General features: G+C 38.6%; 1 protein-coding gene across 3 annotated transcripts in view; it reads left to right on the top strand.

The window, feature by feature from the left end:
- Nucleotides 1-12,156, top strand: part of CALD1 (caldesmon 1) — a 187,712-nt gene that overhangs the window by 67,805 nt on the left and 107,751 nt on the right. For all 3 annotated transcript variants that reach the window (XM_021390571.1, XM_021390531.1, XM_021390551.1), the window contains exon 2: nucleotides 5,020-5,113. The gene's annotated coding sequence lies outside the window, so the exon portion shown is untranslated. The remainder of the gene's footprint in view (nucleotides 1-5,019; nucleotides 5,114-12,156) is intronic.

Here is a 12,156-nt window from a genome sequence, read left to right on the forward strand (position 1 = left end):
TGCTCTTCAGATATCTGATATATCCTCTAGTTGGGCTGGAAGAAGCACTGTTGACAGCATGATTTTCCTCTTCTCTGACCTCCAGACCCTGAACACAACTGGACAACCAGGACCATCAGTGCTGTACGTTACACAGCCTGTGTCTTTCATAATCTAGAAACCAGAACTTATATTTTGATCCAGAAAATATAAGAGTAGGAAACTTTTTCCTGCAGTTCATGTTCTCCATATGAACCTGTACTTATTGAAGCTTTTCTTCATCACCAAAATCCTTTTTTTTTCTTTGCAGAAAGATAAAGTAATGGACTGAGGGCTTCATAACTTTTAAAAACTAAGTGATACATACATGGAGCCACCTATTTAGAAGATGAAAATATTTCACTGAAAATCAGTCCTAGTGATCATTTTTTAGCTGAGGTTAAGATAGCAGTTGAACTCTAAACTTCTTTAATAATGTGTTAATGTAATAATGTTATATTAAGTTCTCCGAGAATAGTATTGGATCAGAGATATATAATGTGTAGTTTTGTCTCTCCTGTACTTGGATTATAAACTCTCTGGGAGTAAGAACTACCTTTTTGTCCTGTTGTCTGTATAGTACCCAGAAATCTGGGGCTTGGCAATACTACTGCAGTCATGGTTGTGTCATAACAGTGTCATAACATTGACAGAGAAATTGAGAACTTGAGGGTGGCTGCTGCCTTCTGGGAAGTAGAGATCAGATACGGCAAAATGCCTGCATTCAAGAGAACATGCAAGTGTGTACTTAGCCTGAAGTCAACGGGCCTTAAGAATGACTTTAAACTCTCACTTAAGAGTATTGCTGCAAGAGACTTACTAGGTGTTTTTATTTACTTTGCTGATGTTGTGTACTGATAAGTTGCTCAGAAGTGGTTAGGTGAGCCGTGCACAGGAGACGACACACCTCCCCATTTTAGCTGTTCCTGGAAAACAAATACCTTGGGCACCTGTTTGCATAGCAAAGGGATGTGTATGAGGTTTCTTTTGCCCCTCTTCTGTTGACAATGCTTATTTGCTAAATACTCTAATGAAAACCCACCTTTGTGCACTAGCATATAGTTCCCTCTGTGATGTCTTCATAAGTAAATAAACTATCTGTCAATCCTGAAATAAAGACCAAAAGGGGAAAAGGAGATCTGGAAGGAATGGATAAGCAAAGAAATACTTCATCTATACAATTTATTTAAGCATGGTTTGCACAAGAGCCAATGCTGAAATCTATGGACAAAAATTTCTGCTGTTAACTGGAATGTGATTCACATTTAACAGCTGCTCTCTGCCTTTTCAAGGGAATGAGGATGGAAGATGGCAAAAAAAAATGGAACTAGATTATTCTCAGTGGTGCCCAGTGACAGGCCATGGTGAATGGGACACAAATTGAAAACCAGAAAATAACATTTAAACATAATACGTATATATAACTTTAAATGATAACGACTGGAAGAATTTGCCCTTAGAGGCTGTGGAGTCTCCATCTTTTGAGATATTCAAAACCTGACTGGACACGATCCTGGGCAAGCTACTTTGAACAAGGAATTGGACTAACTGATCTCCACAGGTGTCTTGCAACCTGAACTGATGAAATATTATTTTTAAAGACCTCAGGAATCCTTTTATCTAATTGATTACTAATGCATAGTCCATTAGACTGGGTTACCTCCTTTGTTCAAAGAAATTTTGGAGTCCACTCTCTAACTGTAATGAACAGTTATTTTTATGGTGCTCCAACTCTCTTCTACTGATGTTATTTCACTTTCCTAAGTGATTAAATATGTAATTGGGACTGAAACCCAGATGTCCTATTTCCAAAACAGCTTCTTAACTATGTTGCTATTGGGTAATTTGGGATTGCTCCATTATATGTGGTGCAATGAGGAATGCTTCCTATTTGTGTACCACACCTAACTGTCCATTAGGTGAGTGATCCTTCAGCAGGGAAGTGGCATAGCTGAGCCTAAGTGTCACTCTGGAGCTTTAATTACATGTCCAGTATGAGCTATATCTTCACATAGCACATAATTACGTTGTGGGACTCTCTGCTGTGGGATTTTGCTGAATGTTTGCAGCTACTGGAAATAATAATGGAAAAAAGCTGCCATGGAGATAAGTAAATACAGAAATTCCACCTTTGAATCAAACATTCTGGAAGTTGCCAGTTGTAAGCTGGAGGAATATTTGTGGAAATCATTATTCTATGTTTTCCCTGTTCTTATGCTATACCCTAAGGATTCAATATAGGCTACCTACTATCAGTGACAGGATACTGAGCTGATTGGGCCTTTATTGTATTACAGCTTCTCTTATACTCTTAACACCAGTGCTGACAGGAAAGGACTAGGACGTACATCCGAGTGCTAAAGTGTTCTTTAGGAAGATGTAGGCTAAAATCCATCCAGGAAGAGATTTGGTTCAAGCCCTATTGTAGCCCCAGCCATTGAGCTAATGGAGAAACTGGAGCACCTGAAGAATACAGTTTTGGTAACTGAGCTCTGTAACTTCATTTCTATTCAAAGCTACCTGGTGAAATGGAACTGACTTCATCAGTAGAGTAGGGTGGGACTATATGAGGTATAATATAGTGTTTATTGTTGGGGGAATTTAGAGGACTTAAAAATTGGTATAAAGAAAAAAAATCTGCCATTTTTTACCACAGAAAATTACAGTCTTAAATGTGTCCAAACCTTAGTGATGTTTCTTGGATTGGAGGACTTAGATTAACAAAGTCTGGTTTTTGACCTCAGCCTGAATTTCCCTCATGCTTAAAATCTATGGAAATTTCCTGATTGTTTAAATTTTCTTAGGCCTTCATAATCAGCTCACAATGGAACTGTGGTATAACAGATTCTCTTTTGGATAACAAATAGTGAACAAACATATTTCAGCTATTTTATTGATAATAAAAATTATGTTGATCTTAATTCAGAAAAATGATGCTTTAAGACTGAGCAAGTTAAAGAAAAATAGCAGAAGAGGTCTTTGTGACTGTAAGAAAAAATTATACATGGGCTGTCTCCTTTTTTTTGTTTGTTTATTTTTAATCTTGAAGAGTTTAGAAGAAAGCAAAGTCTGAAGCCAAAAAAGCCTGTTATAACCAGGACCCCATGTAATGTATACCTTCACAACATTCAGACCATGTCTGATATCTTGCTATGCTGTGCATCAGGTGATGCATACTAAAAAAAAAAAACAGAAATGGGCAAAAAGCAAGTTTTCTAGTTGGTGAAAAAGTGCAATTGAGTTTGGAGACTTGGAAGGGTTTTATGCTATGCATAAGTTATAACCTTGCAAACTGATATAGCCCATACATGCTTTTGCTTGCAAGCCGGATTAACCAGTGAGATGATGATGATTTGAAGCTCTTGGTTGTTCTTCTCAGACCTTGAGGGTTAGACATCTCCCCTTACTGTGCTATATTCTGCTGTGAGATACACGCATAGTGACAGTAGGCATCAAAAGGGGATTCTGGTCTCTTTTGATTCTAATATGGAATGTTTTAATGAAATTAATCAAAATCTTGCTTTTGATCAGCCTCAACATTATCAATGATATAAATCACAGACAGGTGCCTATAAAACTTAAGAGATCAGACTGTAAAATCATTTTTTTTAAATTATTGAATAGCTATTTACATCAAGAGTCCCACAAAGTCTGTGAGTTTCCTGTAAATAGCAAGAAATTAATATGGTCCCACACTGTGATCCTAACTTGCTGAAGAAAGGCTTTGGTGATTTTAATCATATATTTCCTCTATTGGCAACAGGATGCTTCGTATGAAGGTCCTTGGGTCTAAAGAGAATGGACCATGCAGGGTTCTCTGAAGAAAGCTTACAGTTTTTATTTTTACTGCAATGTGTGCATGTATGCCAAGATGGTAGATGAATGCAGAGGAAGTCTACAGAAAAAAAACTACTCTGTTTCAATGAAACCTGATCTTACTGTATTTCCTGGTGTCTATTAAATATTTCTACTAGATCATCCACAAATTGTTGTACTGCCTTCATGTCAGAACAGCAGCTCATTTGTTCTGCTCTCTGAGCTGACGTTTAAAGAATTACTGTCATGTTGGCTCAAAGCAAAGCTCTATCAAGACCAGCATCCCTCTCTGACTGAGACACTGAGATAGTTGCAGTAAAGCAATTGAAAGCAGGTGAGCATGGAATGGCTCTTCCTTTTAAATGCTCTCCAAGAGTATGGTGATCTTTACTTTGGGACTTTCTGATGTAGAGGTCACATCCAGACTACCGTATTTTATTGATTTCATTTCATTGTTGGAACAGTCCTTCATCATTTTTTAATTCCTTCTTGAACCTTAATTTCTGTGAACACTTTGGCTAGCTCTTTGTGTTGATTTCAGATTTTATTACGGTGAATCATTCTGTATCACTGTTCATCTGCTTTTGCAGAGTGCTTTTATGAAGACGTTGAACACCACAGTATAGATCACAGAATCATAGAATCATTAAAATTGGAAAAGACCTCTAAGATCATCCAGTCCAACCCTCCACCTAGCACCAATATTGCCCACTAGGCCCCTAAGTACAACATTTATCCTTTCCTTAAGCACTTCCAGGGATGGTGACTCCACCACTTCCATGGGCAGCTGTTCCAATGCCTAGGGAGGTCCACTGGAAACCTTTCTCTCTTGTGGCAGCTTACCACTAGCATGATGCTTTGCTTTGTCTCTTATTTATCACAAAAATATTGTTCTGCTTAGCCTACAACAGCTTCACTTCTTCAAGAGGTTTTAGTGACTGAGTGCTTTTGGGAAATCAGTCTGCTTTGTCAATTTGTAGCTTATAGAGCTGTTGATTCTGCATTTCATCTATTTTGCAGTTTTTTTCCATATTATTCTATTTTCTTCTACTACTTTTATTTTATTCTGTATTAAAAAAAAAAAAGGTTTTTGGGTTTTTACTGAGGAAAACTTTACCAAAGATGTATTTTTTTTTCATATCTGCAATATGCTAAATGACATTCTTTACTTTCATTTCTCTACAGTGATCACCTCTAGTTTCTCAAGTCGGCGTTTGGAATTCATCAGCATCTGGTTCATTACTGAAAGGTTCAGAATATTTCCTCTGATTGCTTTCCTGTGAGTATGATTAAAGTATTTACCTCAGACTTCCTTGCCAGTGGAAATTTAATAGTATTTCAGCACTTTTTTTTTTTTAAACTTAAAACCTTTCTCTCTCTCTGTTTTTTTCCCTTGTGTCCTTTACCTGCTTCTTCGGGGGCTAATCCAAACCAGTAGGCAGGTCTGCAGTCAGGTCTTGAACGTTTATTTTTTTGGGGCCTCTGTCACCACAATCTATCTTCAGAGTAGATGCTAAAGGATTTTATTTTGAATTTTATTTTCAAATAAAAATCTTTGAATTTTATAAGAATCACTTTGAAGGCATACAGCTGTTCTTCCAGTAGCTATTTTTATTTCTTCATTGGATTTCAGCAGGTTTTTTGCTTGCTGTGAGAGTCTTACATTGTATTTAAATCAAATTCACTTGTCTTTTTGGAGCAAGTGTGGGCTTTGAGGGGTCCTGAGATTCCAGGTAACCATGTTTGCTGACTATTTCGAATATGTGTTTCTTAGCTCTATTTTTGTTCTCTTCTTTGTGTTTATGATGTGCATAAACTTTACCCCCTTGAATACATGGCAATTCCAGACTGAAGACATACAGATGACCAGCTCCAAGTTCAAGCAATGCCTGTGACAGCAGCCTGGAAGGGTCACAGATATTGCACCAGGGTCAAAGCAACTCCCTTAAGTACCACCATCTTTGTTAATTCAGGGTATAGCAAGCTTTTAATTCTCTCTGCTGGGTGCCCGTGCTCTCCATATGCCTGTTCCACTGTATCTTTGCTCTGTTCCTCCTTTTTTTGGTAAGAGCAGTGAGAAGGAGGAGAAGACTGAAGACTTGTTGCGTTTCCTTTCATCTCCAGTAGCCTCCCTCGATCAGGAATCCTGGGTCTGGGCCCCTTTTAGTTGTTTTTGTTGTTCTCCTTGGGGAAGCAAATTTAACTTTGCATATGCTTCTGAGTTAGTTTGTGCAAGTGCTGAATGGACTGACAATTGTTGCAGGCTGTTCTCTGCCCTAATTGCTGTTTTGGAGTTCTACATTACTTTTGAGCCTTGTGGGAGTATTTAAGACTGAAGCCAGACATAAGCTGGGCTTTACAGTTTGTCAAAAGTTTTGATATTTCAAGTTGAGAAATTCTGATTCAGGACTAGACTAAACGTTCTAAAATTTCTCATGAAACTATTATTCCGGTGAGATCACTGAACTTATGTTCCCATATCCCAAGGGACAGACTCTTTAGCAGGGTCTGTGGTGACAGAACAAGGGGAAATGGCTTCAAGCTTAAAGAGTGTAGATTTAGATTGTACATAAGGAAAAAGTCTTTTACAGTGAGGGTGGTGAGGCACTGGAACAGGTTGCCCAGAGATGTGGTTGATGCCCCATCCCTGGAGACTTTCAAGGTGAGGCTGAATCAAGCTCTGAGCAACCTGATTTGGTTGTGCGTGTCCCTGTTCATTGCAGAGGAGTTGGACTAGATGGCCTTTAAAGGTCCCTTCCAACTCTAAGGATTCTATGATTCTTTTCAATGTGCTTCCTTGGGTGGTGCATTCTTAAGGTATGTGAATTCCTTAAAAATCTGATCCAAAGAGAGAGGAGACATGGTTTCCAGCCTCCAGAGTTTTTCTGTCAGCTTGGCAACTGGAGTTGTGTTTGTAGACACATCTGAGTATGAAGACTGTGGTGCTGAAACAAGCACTTCAGTTGTTCAAAACTGAGACTTGCTCTTCAGTGTGTTTCTGACCTGGTGTCTTATTTTGATGCTTAAGTTACATCTGAAAATATACTGTCCTTCAGTGATCAATTCATCTGCTCCATCTGTCAATGCTGAAATCCTACAGCACTTGCACTGAACTTGTCAAAGTGTTTGAAGAATTCTGTCAAGAATAAAAAGCAAAACCTGGTAGCAACTTCCACACTTAACCTTCTCTTCCAAATTGCAATTCTGGCCAAATGGAAGCATGATCTCTAGGGGACATGGAAAATACCACCAAAAAATGCCAGTAGTTGCCTTTAGAAAAATCATTGAAGAAGATGGTGTGGACCATTACAATCATTAGGAAAGGCAAAAACGAGTATTATCTCAATACAGTACTAGAAACTGGGCATATCTCTGTATCTAGGTATGAAATACATTAGTATAGTTTGGTATCCATGTGGTGGATCTGTAACTCTTAATTTTTGCATACTGGCAAATCTGACTTTGGAAGACAAACAGACATGCTTCTTTAAATTACTTTCAGAAAGAAGTGATACCATATAAGGTTAAGGTTCAAACACACTGGCTAGTGATGGCTGGTTTTTATCTTTTTCATCTTCCTTGGAAATGTACCTTATGTTAAGATATTTGCCATTAGGAAACATTGTGTAAGAAAGGTTTTCTCTAGCCTTTCTCTTGAATATTCAGGACTGAAAGCACTTCTGTATAGCCTCCAAGCATTATTTTTTTCTGTGGCTTTGTTGTGGTGAGTTACACCAAGATGAGTGTGAGGTCTTCTTTCTCTTATCCATTCTCTCTGATGGGAAATGGATATACAGCATCAAAACTGGCCTGAGCTTTCCCATAGGTGTGAGAACTTCAGGCAACTTCTATGCATAGCTGGGGCATTTTTTTGGTATGATGAGAATCTGGTAGTTTTTGTGTAGCACTGCATTTTTGAAAAAGCATTAATGCCAATGGTTTGGAGTTTTGCTTGGTTTAATGCCAGGGAATCAAGCCTGGGGAGTGTCTTTCTTCCTGATGCAGTTCACAAACCCATGAAAATCCAGTGGCTGCCCGTCAGTGGCTGCTGAGCCCAGTTTGTGCGTGTCATTTTCTACAAGTCTTATCACTTGGAAGAAATTTGTAGCTAAGAGGCAGCTGAAACAAAACCATAGCATCATTTTGACGTAGAAAGTCATGCCGCGTTTAAGGGTGAATCAAAACAAGTAAACCTGCTGTGACTCATCCAAAATTTTGGATGAAGAACATTTTTTATTTTCCAGGAATTACACCACCTAAGAATTGTAAAACTGACACACTGAGTAGTGGAAGAGAAATCTGCTTCTAATAAACTGTGCCTTGCCAGACAGAGGTTTGAAAACAGAAGAAAAAAACAAACTGAACAAGCTCAAGGATCGTACATAGGGGCAGACTCACTGCTGCACTCGGAGTGAAGGGAGTGGAGTTGATTATCTGCATCTTCCCAGTAGGTAGGGAGCAGATATAGCTCGCTGGAGAGGATGTGGCAGGAGCTTGCTGTGCTTTGGCTCTGTTAGCTGGCAAGCAGTACATCAGAAACTAGTGCCAAGCACAGCTTAGGCACAGCAGAAGCTGTATCTTACTGTCTTCTGTGCAATATTAACCTTCTAAGGCAGGAAATGCATGCACTGAGGGAAGGATAGGCTGGGAGCTGGGATTCCTCACTCTTCATTGACAACTGCTCTTTCTCAGCTCAGTCACAATAAGCACTTCTGCCACTTTAAAACTGCACTACAAATACTGCTGCTTTGAAATTCCCAGGGATGTTGTTTGCTAGAAGTACTTAGATGGGTCCCCTACATAAAACTTTATCTCAGATAACCTGGAGCCAATTGTTCGGAACCCAGATAATCGTACTACTGAACCGTGTTAGGAAACAAAACTCCCAAAGCAGTATTTCTCTCTTCTCAGGATGTTGTGAGATTTTCCTTGTATGCATTTTGATGGTGTTTTTGGATCACAGGAGGAAAGAGGCTCGGTCCAATAATTCTAGATCATTGGGAAGCAGAAAGTATCTGAAGCCTCAAGAGAACATCTTGTCTAAAGAAAATGTTGTAGTCTCAGGTGCTGTGCAGGGTAGCCTCGGGAGTGCCCCAGCGCTGCTGGATGTTTATCTGAACTGAGCTTGAACTCCCAGAGTCTGGAAGCTCCCCTATGTCTATTTTCCAAGAAGAGCCTGATCTTTGCAGCTCTTTCTCACACGAACGCTGTGGGTTTGGGGCTGTTAAGGGCCTGAATCTCCCTATCAGAGGAGTCCCTTTACACAGCTCAGGCATTCTGCTTTGAGGATCTTAACATGGGAGTAGATGACATTTAATAGCTTAAATGAGAAACAGGTCCCTTTAAAAGAAAAAAAGAAAGAAGAAGAAAAAGAAAAATAAAGAAGTAAAATTGTCCTTTCCTGAATTGTTGAGTGCTGACCGTGAAAAAGCCCTTAAAGTCTCTGCAGGCAAACTGAAATATTTTTAGGACAACAGATACCACAAATGCAAGAGATAACCTGAGGCAAGGTATTTTTTAAAAAGAGATTTTTTTCCCCACTTTTTTCCACTTCACTTGGTACCCACATGTCTGTCTGAAGCTCTATTTATTTGTCACAGATCTGCAGAACCGCTGGTGTAATTTTCTAACTGTTCTTCAGGAATTTTGACTTACCAATTTAATTTTAAACTTTTTTTGTATATGCTCATTATGTAAAACATTAAAGATTCCATTTATATTTTGAGAACTGGGTTTTTTTATGAGGGGCGATGTTTAAATAAGCTTTGAGAAAGGGGAAGGCGAGAAAAGCTGTCATCCATCAACTGGTATTAAGTCTAACTTTGAAAGTTTGATACAAACTGAATCTGACTGTTAGCACAGACATGATACAAATTAGCTGTGACTTTATGATACCAGCTGTTTCTCTGTCAGGGTAAAAGGGCACATAACTAGAACAGCATCTTTTGTTGAAAGCAGTGTTTCCCTTTGTTAAATGTGGGAGCCTCAGGCAAAAAATTGTAGTCCTTAGTTATGTGACATGTGCAGTCTGCAACATGTTCATGGAGCTCGGGGGGCTCTTTGCTGATGTTTTTCAAAGGCAGGGTTATCATAAGCGTTCTATTTTTGCTAGCTTTATCACCAAGAGACAAATCTCTGTCAAGCTTTCTCCTTGTGTTAAAATGGAAGATAATCTAAATGCTATTTTCTTTCCAAGCACAAAGAAAACACCGAATGGCAAAACCAAAGAAAAGTCTGAAAAAAAGAAATCACAAATTTCAAAGTCATATTTACTTTCATTAATTATTTTCTATTCTTCGATTCCCACCAGTTATTTTTAACTTACCAGAATTTTCAGGATTTTTTTCATTTCAAACTAAGCCTACATGCAGAATTCTTTAACAAGCTAACAACCAACAGCTGATTATTTGATAGCACAGACACCAGAGCCAGCTGTGCGCAGACACATCCTGGGTCTAAACTTATTTCTGGTGCTTAGTGGCTGCATGTAGCCTTCCTAGAATGTCCAGAGCCCAACCAGGGTGGGTGCTGCGAGCCCGGAGGGTGGGAACGTGGAGCTGGGAGCCCAGAGGGTGGGAATGCGGAGCTGGGGAGCTCAGTGTGGAAGCAGCTGGGGCTTCCCTTGTTACCAACACTCATAAAGTCCATTCATAAACCAAAACAGCTCTGAGCAAAGGCGCTCGTGTGATTTCACATCACCGTACATCTGTGTTCCTGCTGCGTATCTCTGTATGACCTTAATATATCCTCTGAATACTTCAGGCAACATAAAATTGGCTGTAGTGTGTAACTAAACTGAAATTCTGTGATTTATTAAGCAGCCAAATTAATCTTACTTCTACCACTTGACCAAGAGCCAGTAAATCATTCGTAGGAGTTCAAAATGTAGTATTACAGATAGCATACATGGTCCATTTGAACCAATACGGGTAATATCAAGAAGGGAGGCATAGTATCAGTATACTGCTGTCTAACTAGGAGTACTAAGAGGAAAAACATTTAGACTAGAATTAGTAGGAGAAACAAAATTTGGCAGAATATCTTACAAACTTTCTTGGACTGATGGTTACCAATGCTGGTGTTAAACTGAAAAAGTGAAAAGATATTCTTTTCAGAGTTAATTTTTTATAGGAGACCATACAGTAAATTTAGGCCCATGAGGAATGTGAAGGAAATTGCTCCTTCCAAATTTTAAGTGGTTCTCCTTAAAGAAAAGATGCCACTGCCAAGGTGAAAATGGAAAACTTCTCCATAGAGCATACTTTCAGGTGCATGTTAGAATGATTTGATGGTATTTTGGCTGTGGCAGAAATTATCACACAAGTTCCACACGAGCAGAGAAGCCTCTGTAACTCCTGTATGAGATGGAACAGAGGACAAATGCAAATGCTACTGAAGTAGCAGTGAAAATACAATATGTGGACATAGAATTGTAGCAGGTATGTGAATGAAAAAGTAGAGCTAAGGATGTTGCAAAATACTTTTACCCATAAACTTACTGGAATAAACTTGAATACATTTCAAAAGGAAAGCTTAGGATGCATCACTGGTGATAAAGTGAAGCACAAAATTGAAAATACCAAGTGCTAATAAACAGGTCTTAGCCATCTCTGTTGCAAACATGCACTTTTACTACATACCATATATTTCTGAAATTATATGAAGTATTTATTTAAAATCTGCTTTACCAAGATAGTCTATGCTACTAGAGAACATCTTGTTTTCATGAATGTGTAGAATGGTATGTCAACAAAGGTCCATCCGTGACATTCAAAGAAAGAACCCAACCATGAGAAGTTCTACATTCTGAATTGATTTTTTTATGAGCTGAGTGTGGGAGCACAGTACTGGTTATGGAAACAATCACAATCAAAACGGACAGGAGATGCTGAAGAACATGTTTATCGCTAATGTGCTGTAACAACTCGTAGGAAAAAATATCACATAGAAAATTTAAACCAGTAACATTGTAGCAAGAAAATGATGTGCTATCTAATGTCCGATAGCTGCAGAAGCCTTCATCGCTGTTGAATTTTATAGGTATGATGCCAGAACCATCATAGCACCTTTTACAATATCTTATCCAAAGCATCTCATACTAGCTGCAGTAAGATGCTAACTTTCAACTCTTAGGATTTAAACTAACATTTTACTCTCTGTAAATAAATTATTTGTAATGAACTTGACTTTTTCTCTCATTTTATACTCTAAACTGTTGAGTTCTATTGTTCTTAACTTTAATAAAATTGCCATATTGCACTACAAGATGGTCATATTCAGTAGTGAATGATGTTGACTCCTTTGAGTATTTGTGAGAGAGAA

The sequence above is a fragment of the Numida meleagris genome, chromosome 1, assembly GCF_002078875.1.
Source record: "Numida meleagris isolate 19003 breed g44 Domestic line chromosome 1, NumMel1.0, whole genome shotgun sequence".
NCBI lineage: Eukaryota > Metazoa > Chordata > Aves > Galliformes > Numididae > Numida > Numida meleagris.